General features: G+C 39.0%; 1 long non-coding RNA gene across 1 annotated transcript; it reads left to right on the top strand.

The window, feature by feature from the left end:
• The first annotated feature begins 59 nt into the window (after window positions 1–59).
• Window positions 60–9,896, top strand: LOC112981163 (uncharacterized). Its single transcript, XR_003258638.2, has 4 exons — window positions 60–262; window positions 2,035–2,136; window positions 5,346–5,445; window positions 9,594–9,896. It is a non-coding gene; the product is annotated as an uncharacterized LOC112981163 (long non-coding RNA).
• Window positions 9,897–10,610: the final 714 nt, after the last annotated feature.

Below are 10,610 nucleotides of genomic sequence, written 5' to 3'. Positions count from 1 at the left end.
TGAGGCGGTGGCAGAGGTAGCGCACAGCTGCGAGCTGTGAGGCCCTGCCGGCGCGCCAGAGCTTCCCTTCGCCTCTGCGCTCTCGTTGGCGGTACGGTGCTCCTGCCCGTAGGCGGGCGGAGCCGGCTGCCGGCCTTTCTCCCCCTTGCCCGTCTAAGGCCAGGGCAGGGCCCCGAGGCGGGCGGGCCGCTGCAGTGTGAGCTGTGGAGGCCTCGCGCGCGCCTCCTGCTCTTCCCTCAGAGCTGCCCTGACTCAATGGCCGGTGGGTGCGGGGGAGGATGGGGCTGGGGTGGCCGCCACGTGCAGCCTGAAAGAAAAATTGCTCCTTCTTTAACACCTCTGCTGTAGTCGACCCTGTATCGGCAGTGGCTGTAGTATCACACACAAACTGAGGTTCAGCTACTGGGTACTTGTCCTGCTCAAAAGTCATCTTTATAGCATTATTTATACTCTAAACTTTCTGTGTGTGCTGGGTTTTAGTATATGTGGGGCTTGGATGTGGAGTAATCATGGAAATGCAGTGTTTTATATATGGCCACTGTGTTTTACTAGGTATTCTTTGGGCAGGATCAATGAATTGGTCAAGGTATTGCCCTGTACTTCCTTGAAAGCAGAATGTTTGGTACTGTAAGCGAATATGTGAAATCAGGCTTTGGTTGAACTAGACAAAATGGCTATGGCCACAGCTGCATTTGTCATTGCTCTGTTGATTTTTGTGCTGATACCAAAGATCTGTTTACTGTGGTACATGTCTGAAGCCAAAGATTGTTAATACAAATAATAAAGGAGAATGAGAGTGCATGTCTGAGCTAGATCCTCTTTCAGGAAAGAAAACTGTTGAAGTCATTGTCTTTTCCAGCAGGAGCCTCACTGTATGACTTGAAATAAAACATGACCTAGAGCTGAGCCATAACTGATAGTTTTTGACATGGGCAGACACACTGATCAGGTTGCAGCCTTTTTGAAAACGGACATATTAGGAAAATGATGACAGATCATTGATAATGCTCCAACAGTTCTATAGAAGGATCAGAAAGTCACTGCTGATGGAATTCATCACAGTCAGTATGAGAATAACTGTATAAGAAAATAAATTTTCTGCTTGTCTGATAACAGGTGTTTATGAGCTGCAGCGGGAGAGCAGGTACAGAGCACTTTTTCTTAAAACTAATTTATTATTGCTGAAAGATGAATTCAAGTTCAGATGAGTCCAGGCTCCTTTTCTATAACTGTGTTTCTGCAGTGCTAAAGGTCTTATGGACCATTTTGTCTTTGGTCTCCTCCTTTAGGCTACCGGGGGGTGGGGGGGTGTCAGTATTGACTGCAGCATTGTTTTTTGTAAATTACTGTGCTAGGCAAACAGACCAGCAAAAATGTATTAAATAACAGTTGCTATCATTTTCTGTGTCTTGGACAGATTTGAACCAGGAAAATGTCATTCAGATATCAGAGTTAGTAGAAACAAATTGGTAGATTTAACCCGGAAGTGGCAGATACAGCCACACAGCCATCTTCAGTTGTATTATGGCCTAAAGGGAGAAAGATGATTCAGTTAGAGTGTAGCTAGAGATTTATGAGGCTTGGTCCAGTTTATAGCCTTCCTGTGTTAACTTAGGTACTTTGTGTTTCTGTGAGGCCATAGCTGTAGAGAGAGGTAATGCTTCTTACTATAATAACTGATATATTAAAAGGGGGTTAATGGTTTTCATTTTGTGTAAGAGTGAGGGTAAAAACATTAGAAGGTGTGAAGTGTTTGGTTACTAATAGGAACTGTGTAATTTTCCACAGTAGATAATCCGGGGCGGGAAGAAACAGTAGGAATCATCACACTAGAGTGCTAGCATTTCTTGTATGATAGGTAGACTAAAAGAGAATGAAATTCAGAAAGAAAAATGATGATAGAAAAGCTAATCACTGTCATGTAGCCTACCATTTTCCCATATTGATATTTGTTACAGCTGCCACAGTACCCAAGAGATGCTGGCTTAGTTACAAAAATGTGGTGTCTTTGTTTTTGTTCTTGTTGCCTTTTAGAAGCCACTTCACAGTGAGATTAAATGAGATTCCAGGAAATAGGTCCTCCTTTCCCTCTGCATGCAGGAAGAACATTCTCCCAAAAGTTCCAAGCAGAGCCAGGTAAGCTGAATAGAGACAAGAGGTGGATTTGAAAGTGAAGATTTTAGGCCTGGTGTGGGAAGAAAGGTGATGATAGCAGCAGACACAGGGCAAAGAATAGCAAGAGGAAGTGAATATAAATAAAGCAAAAGTGTAGATTGAAAGGGGAAATCAGCCACGCAACTGGTTGAAAATTAGACAACAGAGGAGGAGTTAAGATTTGATTTCATAACTACTATTGCTAATTGAAAAAGACAAAGCGTTTTGATTTGCGTTCTTTTACTTGCTGCTAATCTTTGCCATAATGACTGTGCTGTAGATTAAAAGTAACACCACTGATAATCACCACTTGGCGGCAGCAAACAATATAAAAATCTCTCCTTAAAAAGTGTAAGTGGCAGGGAGAGCCCTTTGAGCTAATCACTGTAGGCATCTGTATATATTTCTAGGTATATCTATGTTAATGATTGCTGTATTCCACTTTTTTTTCCTGTGATATTTGTGTTAATGTTTTATGTATTTTGAGACTCCCTAGCTACTGCTTTGACAGTCCTCTGCTCCTAAATCATACTTTGTACTAACATATATTTTGTTAGCTATGACTTCTGCAGAAACAGCAGTCAAGTGTTGTCTGTTTTTTGTACTGCAGGTGTTGTGTGGTACTGTTAGTAGTGTGAGTCATGCCTCATAATATTTGCAAAAGCTTTATTAAGGGTGAGCATTAAAAAAGAGAAAAATCCGTTATTGTGTAGTAAGGGCCAAAAATGAAAGAACGTAATAAAAAGAATAAGGATGGCTACTACTGCAGCTGCTAATTGTGAATGCAAAACATCTTGCTTCTATATCAACCAAAGCTGTAGGTCTTATGTAACTAAATCTATTTACAAAATTTATTTTGTTCTTAATTTAACTGAAATCTTGGTGTTATAAGATTTTTTTTATTGTTATCTGTTTAATGTATACCCATTGTAACCTATGCAGGTAGGCATGTCAGTGAATGTTTGGATTCTTGTTCTACCCATTTCTGTAAGTTTGGGCAGATTTGAAACTAGCATTCTAGAAATCTTTGTCCATTACGTGTACTCATTATTTTCAGTCTGCATCTTTCCAGAATTAATAATGTACTAATGATAGCATGAGAATGGTCTGTTGAATAGATTGTATTCTTGGTTCTGCCATGTTGGACAAGATCACTTCTACCACTTCTTCCACTAAAATGAAATCCTATTACTTTTCACTTGACTCTGAGTCTTACTTAATTTAATAATTATACTGTTTTGTGATCTTAGAAAAAACATCTTACAGAAATGTAAAGAATAGTCATTATCATCATCATCATTCTCAGTTGGATTTGAGCCAGCAACCAAGTGATTTGAGCTTTTGGAAGCTAGAATGGTGCTACAGATTATCTTTAGGGGTTTCCTTGTAAAAGGAATGCCAGCATGGATAGTTATCTACTCTCTGTAGAGTCTCATCAAGCCACACATGCTTAATCTTTACTTACATAGTCCCTAATCCCTTCTGCAAATTAGGCCTCAGTTCTAACATTTGATCTCAGGAAGAAGGGGCTACAATAACAAATTCTAAATTTTTAACAATTCTGTAATCATGAAAGCCTATAAATTGTCTGCCAAACAAAACAAGTGATCTTTTCCTGGGCTGAGGGAAAGAGGAGGGTGTGAAACGCAGGTGCCAGCATTTGCTGGGGAAGAACTGGTACATTATCAACTAATCCGCCTTCTGCTATTTCTGATTTCCTACCCAACAGCTGCAGTATTGAATGAGAGCTTCTGCATTTGGGAAGAGTTAGAAAGCCTGAAGTAATGGAGAAGTCTCTATTTAAGATACAACAGCTCACAGAGAGGGAGGAGAACTTTGCTGCCAGTGCAGAATTTGGAGTATTGGATATTTTATAGCCTGGAAAAATTGTCGTTTTTCAGCTGTTCTTATTAAATAATCAATGAAGAGAAAATACCATAGTTTGTGCCAGGTTTTCCTCTGGGCCAGATATAATTGCATGCATGAACTATGCTTTTTTAATGTACCATTTTGAGGCTAGAGCATATGCAATTTTTCTTAAAACTTTTTTATGGGGATTGATGCTATCAGATAGTTTTGGTCCTTCTAAGGTATCTCTGATTCTGTAGTCTGTAGTCATAGCTCCTATATCAGATAGAAATGTCTAGAATAAACTGTGCCTTGCTAGAAAATTAAAATATTATTATGTTTTAATTGTTTTATCTACCGTATGCTTGGTTTAAGAGAATATGTTGGTAATTCTGAGTCCTTGTCAAATGTTCTGTGATTTCAGTCAAGGATCAGGGGGTCCACTCTATTAAATACCATATGGGAAAATGCCCCAAAAGATACCACTGGAGTCTGAAGTATGGATAGTAGAGCATCAGTGAAAGCTTCTGCAGCAAATGGACTTGCCAGTATGTCTCATCTACGGTCTTGTGGCAGCAAATGTAGCACTGGAAAGAGTAACTCAATCATAGTGGCCCATTCAGTCTAGCGCTGATCGCTATCTGTTGTAGAGTGGAAGAGTCTGACTCTTTTCATCAACATCATGAATTACACTTCAAGCTACAAAACTATGAAATCTGTGTAAGACTTCCTTTCGCACAGTCAGGAGAATAAAGATGATACACAATTTAAATTTGAGAAATGCAAACTTACTGCTCTTTCCAGAGGAAATCAGTTGAGTGGAGGCACTTTTGTTGGCTCTCCCTAATTTTGGTGGTAGGTGACACAGTCTTTTCAATGAAAAGTCATTGTCTTTGAAAGCTGCTTTTCCTGGTAGCTTACCAGAGCCTAAATTTGTTAATGTGTGGAGCCCAGTGCACAACTCATATTTTCAGTTCAGCCTTCCCTTTTCAAGTGCAAGACCAGCTCAGTACCACGTGGCTGTCTGTACAAAATCAAGCCTGATGACATTTATATGACAAGATGGGAAGACCTAAAAAGAGGACTGGGGAGACTGACATGGCATTTGTGGGCACCAGGTTGCCAAGGAGGCATATTGTATTGAAACAGTTGCCTGGGAAACATTTAAAAATACATTGAGTGAAAAAGCATATGTGATGTGCCCACAAGTGTTCTGTGTGAATGAAATGCCATGGCTGATGATGACACCAAGAGACTGTTACTATTACATGAAAAGATGCTGCAAGTGACGTGGATTTTTTTTTATAATGAAATCTTTACCTCTTCCCATGCCCTGTTTGTAGGAGTTGTGCAGAAAGAAGATTGCTTTGCTCTTGGCCGATGGATTAGAGTAAATGTAGAGAAAATGGTACATGCAGTCATCATCATCAGCGACTGGAGATGGTAAGAGTAACTTGACTTTCTTTTCAATTTGGTTTAGGTTGTCTAAATAAGCCCACACGATTCCCTCTGAAATAACAGCAGCACTACTATAACTGCTTGCATTGATATAAAGATACAGTAGTTTTCTGAATTTATTTTATTTTTAGTCTCTTTAATTTGTGTTAAGGTTTTGGTTGGAGGCTCTGAGATCCTTGCCTCATTTCAACATATATGTGTAAACATCACACAGAATGCAAAGAATTTATGATAAAAGCATTTTGAAGAGCTATATGAAAAAGTCTCTCATTTACTTAATTTTATGTTTGGGGAACTGAGGCAGAGGGAGATTAAGGGAGGAATTTTCAGAAGATAACCAAAGTGCTCACTTCTTCCTTAGATGCAATCCAATTATTGAGAATTGGTGCTGGCATAAAAGAAGGATGAAGTGTCACTAAAAATGCAGTTATACATTAAACAATATACAGTTAAACACAAGCAGTTATATCCATCCATTGTTTCTCAAAAATAAAATTTTTTTTTCCTATGCAGCCAAGAAACAAGGGAGCTAGCAACTGTAATCTGTGATTTGCTAGCTTGGACAAAGAGGTTCATCTGCTAGTATTTCCAGATGCTAAAATCCCTCTATCCTTCACTGAGGATAAGGGGCAGGTCTGAGGCTGATTACAATGATAATCTCCCTGCCTGATCCTCCTTCCAAGATTTACAAACAAATATTTAAGAACCCTCAATGTCACTACCTACTCATGGTTTGCTATAGGCTTAGAAGGCCTATTTGGGAGAAAGCAAATTTAGCTTGGTCCAGCCTTTATGTGGTGCAGACTGAGACAGTAAATTTGTAGGAAGAAAGACACTGTGGATAGGGCTTCTGCTGAGAAAGGTGCTCTAGAGGCCTTTTTGTTAGTAGTAGCTCTGCAAGAATGTGTTACCTGGGAGAAGCCCTCAGCGTGTTAGCTTCTTGGAGAGGTTGTCTGTTTGAAGCAGTAAATTTTTTGTTTATCTGGTATGTGTGCATTTTCCCCCAGTGAATAAGCATTTCAACTGACAGAGACTCTGCTGACTTTGCTGTTATTTTGGCAAGTGATGAGATGATTTTTGGCTGTCTATTTAATCTGGGCACAATCTGCTCAGGGTTCTGAGGTGATCCAAAGACTGTGTTGGAGAACCATGAATGAAACAGTCTCTTCTGCATCCCTGTATCACTAGGTCATCATTTTTCTGGTCCAGCATGTGTTTGGTTAAATCGAGTCCTGATGTTTATAGGCCCTCGGATTAGTGTAAGAGAGGTGGGAAGAATCTGCCTTTCATCTTCCTGCACAACTTTAGGATACGACTGAAAACTGTTGGAGAGAATGTTTCAGATCTCAAAGATTAGGTTTGATGGCATGAAGCCTTTGGTTCTGTGGCGCAGCCTAGAATTCTCCTAAGGGAGATGTGTAATGTCCCCACATTTAATGATTTTTGGCTGTGAATTTAGGTTCAAAAGTGGTTTGAGGTTTTTATATTTATATCTTTCTTTTTTCCTGCCTTTTTTTTTTTTTAATGTGTTTCACAGTATTGTAGCCTATAGCAGTTTGGGTTCCTCCTATTTGCTGTGTATTGTTCCTTCATTTTAAATCAACATACTAAGAGATTTAACAAAAAAACCATAAATAATAGCTGTAGTAATTGAAGAAAATCAAATGCCTTGTTCACTGGCATGCAACCACAAAGCAGAGGGACAAAATTACCAATACAGACTACTTAATGTGGTGGGATGGTATCCATAACTAGAATGGTGTATAAGATCAACTTAAAATAGAATGTTGTTCGACAGAAGAGTGTTTGTTTATTATGTCAACAAATGTGGATAAGAGGTTCAGTTAGTGCAGTTTTTAAGGGACTAGCTACTGTTTTAACACAAAAATCTAGCAAATCTGAAGGCATAATCAAAGCCACTGAGACAACTGTGAATCTTTTCACTGAGAAGAGTGTATTTTGGTTGGGATCTAGTATTGTAATAATTACACTGGATTACAGATGTAGCTTGAAAATATGCAGACTGCCCCTCCTACCCTTCCTAAATATTCTTCTTTTTTAGATTCATTCTACTCCTGACCTTCATTAGTGTTTAACTTGATAAAAGAAATACATACTAGGACTGATTTAGAAGAACTGACACTAAAATACAGTAGAGCTATAGTTTCTCTTTTCCAGAGGTCATTTACTTATTTTTATCAGACACAGGCTGACCTGAGTACGGTTTGTTTACATTGCCTTATACCCACTGAACTGAAACTATCCGATGACACTGTCAATGTGAAAGGTCATTAGGCTTAGAATATAACTTGTTATGACAGGCCTGCGACACCTAGTTAGAGATCTTGAAGTAGGTGTCTGCACTCCTCTGCTGTCATCTTGCAGCTCCCAATATCTGTAAATCAAAACTATTTAGATTATTTCATGTCACATACAAACAGTGCCACTATCAAACTACAGCCTCATGCTACTGTTTCTTTCATGAGTGACCTTAAAATGGTGCTAGTTTTGGAGTATTTTCCCCAGTTGATCTCTCCTCTTTACTAAATCCACTTTACCATTCATTCAATTCATCTCTGCTGATCCATTATAAATTTGATAGCTCTCTTTTAGTCAGTGGAAAGTACTCTGCAAGAGGATGTGTAGTAGCTGAAACAAAATACTGTGATGCTGGTTTAGGACAGGAAGTCTTTTTAGTTAGCAGAATAATAACTATTCTGTTTTGTACCACTGACTAGTACCGGTATTAGCCAATTTATTTATTACTATGTCCTAACATACCGAAATCATGTATTTTATCAGAAGGTAATATTACAAGTTGATTGTGGGGAAACGTAGCAGCTCCACAGCTCCTTACGTCTACCCTCCGTAAAATGAGTTGATCAGTTTCTATCCAGATGCCACGGGACAAGAGTCAACATCACTAAGAGTTGCAAAAAAATTCAGCACTGTTAGTCTCAGGATCAATAATCAGCTGAATCCAGGTCCCTACAAGAAACTGTCTTGGCCTAATTGGGTTGGCTGGACATAATGAGATATGAGCTATGACCAACACAGCTTTGCAGGCAGAAAAACCAAATATAGATGCCTTTAAGTGACAGAACTGCCTCACTTTCCCTCTAAAACCAAGTAAGATTTAGAGGAGCCTGCTTGCTAAAGTCTCCTGTACAAAGTTCAAAGGACAGGAGTGATCAGCAGGAAATTGTCATGAGGATGTTCCTCCAGTTCTTTTGGATTTTTTTTTTTTTTTTAACTATAGCAAAACTAGAATTGACATCCCCATTCACTGATCACATTATATAGTAAGGGATGGCATTTTTCCTGAAAAGTGTACCTATTCAGTAATGATTTAATTTAGGAATTAATTCAGGAAGTCATATAGTATGATGCAGGAAGTCAGATTAGGTAATTACAGTGATCCCTTCTGGCTTCGTAGTAGTCCTTCCTTAGTTTATTTCATAGTTATCCCTATTTATGAGATGGAAAACAGGTATACAGAAATTAAGGACACTGCCTAAAACAATGCAAGACCTGGGAACTGAACTCTGGACTGTTGTTTATTGGGTCTTCGTAGAGGCATAAGACTGACCTTCCTTTCAAGCAGCATTTGACTCCCAGGGGCTTTCAACACAGTCTTTCATCAGCTTTGAATTCATTATAAAAATTAAAAGAAATGAAAAATAAAGGAGGAATATCTTTCTGGAAAGTTCTTGCCTAATATCTCATGTCTTCCATAGTACTGATGAACAGTAGTGCAAATAAACAAAGTCTCCTTAGCCCCAAAGACGTGCTCTGGCTTTAGTACCACACTTTTAATGGCAGACATCTACCTAGTTTACCATATGCATTCTTTTATCTTTACTGTTCTCCGTGCATGTTAGGAGATTTATATCTACCCATAATGTATTTCATGTGTGTTAGTTATAAATACTGTTATCATAAATCATCCTGGGCTATCCTGCCCCAAGGATGGAGACAACATACAATAGGTCTGTCTGCTTCAGATTGTGAGACTGTACTACTTCTCATCTGTTTTTTCCCTTTCTTGGCTCTGCTAGTGGCATGCTGCCAGTCTCCTGTCTCACATTAACATGGATATTTTATATACTGAATTTTAAGTGTTTTTCTTTCAGAACTAGAAGAATGTAATGGAGCATGCATCTGGCATCATGGCATTCTTCTTATGGGGTGCAGAGTGGCCTCCAGGCAAAGAGTCAGCATAATGGATTTCTGCTTCAGTCCTCTAGGATTTACTACGTGCATTGAGGTAGCTCTTAGAGCAGGTTGGGGACCCATTATATCAGAGACTGCATGCATACATTCATAATGTGTAATGAAAAACTGATTCTTTTCCCCTCCCTTCCACCAAAATCTCTAAATCAAATACCACGAAATGTAGCAAGTCTGTAGCATAATTCCAGAATTCCAGCTTTCTCGTTCCAGTTCTAGAACCAGCTCCTTCTGTGTTCACACCTGCTGACCTCACTTTTTTCATCTGGAAATGAAAACTTGTTATACTTGCTTCATAAGATGTTTTTGGAGAGTTTATTAGTTCATAAAGTGTACGAGGGAGGACATATCATTACCATGCAAGTATGTACCGAACTGCCCCAAAACTCTATAGAATTGTTACTCCGAGTTGCCAGATAGTTCCATCTGGATTCCTCTCCATTTGTTCTTTTGTTGAAAAGCTTGTCTGCTTGGCAGGAACTGCAAATAGTTTCTGCAGTGCTACTGCTAAATTATTATCCCTTCTATGACTTTTAACAACCTTGTGCTCTTAAAATTCCTGTGCTTGCATGAAACAAAGCTCCATTAAACTGGAGTGTCTAAAGCAGTCAATATTCAGTAAGCTTCTAGTATTTTAATTGGCTTGTTTTTAGAAGTCTGAAATGGGCTGAGCTGCATGGCTAAAATAAACAAAGCCCATCTTCTACCAAAAATACTCCACAAAAAGTGTATTTCTTCATGGTGCAATGCAGCTGAAAACACCACATTTAACTGTAATTAGTACACCTACACACTTGTGTCTATGCTTGCTCTCTTTATTTATGTATGCTTAAATATGATGTTTCTAGGTATCTGATTCTTGGAGGCAATATTAAGCCACTGTCTTCTGTTGATTATTCTGGTCTAATAAAAAGCCCCTT

The sequence above is a fragment of the Dromaius novaehollandiae genome, chromosome 24, assembly GCF_036370855.1.
Source record: "Dromaius novaehollandiae isolate bDroNov1 chromosome 24, bDroNov1.hap1, whole genome shotgun sequence".
In the NCBI taxonomy this organism is placed as follows: Eukaryota; Metazoa; Chordata; class Aves; order Casuariiformes; family Dromaiidae; genus Dromaius; species Dromaius novaehollandiae.
Note: the sequence above shows the minus strand (reverse complement) of the source record. Positions and strands in the feature narration are given on the sequence as shown.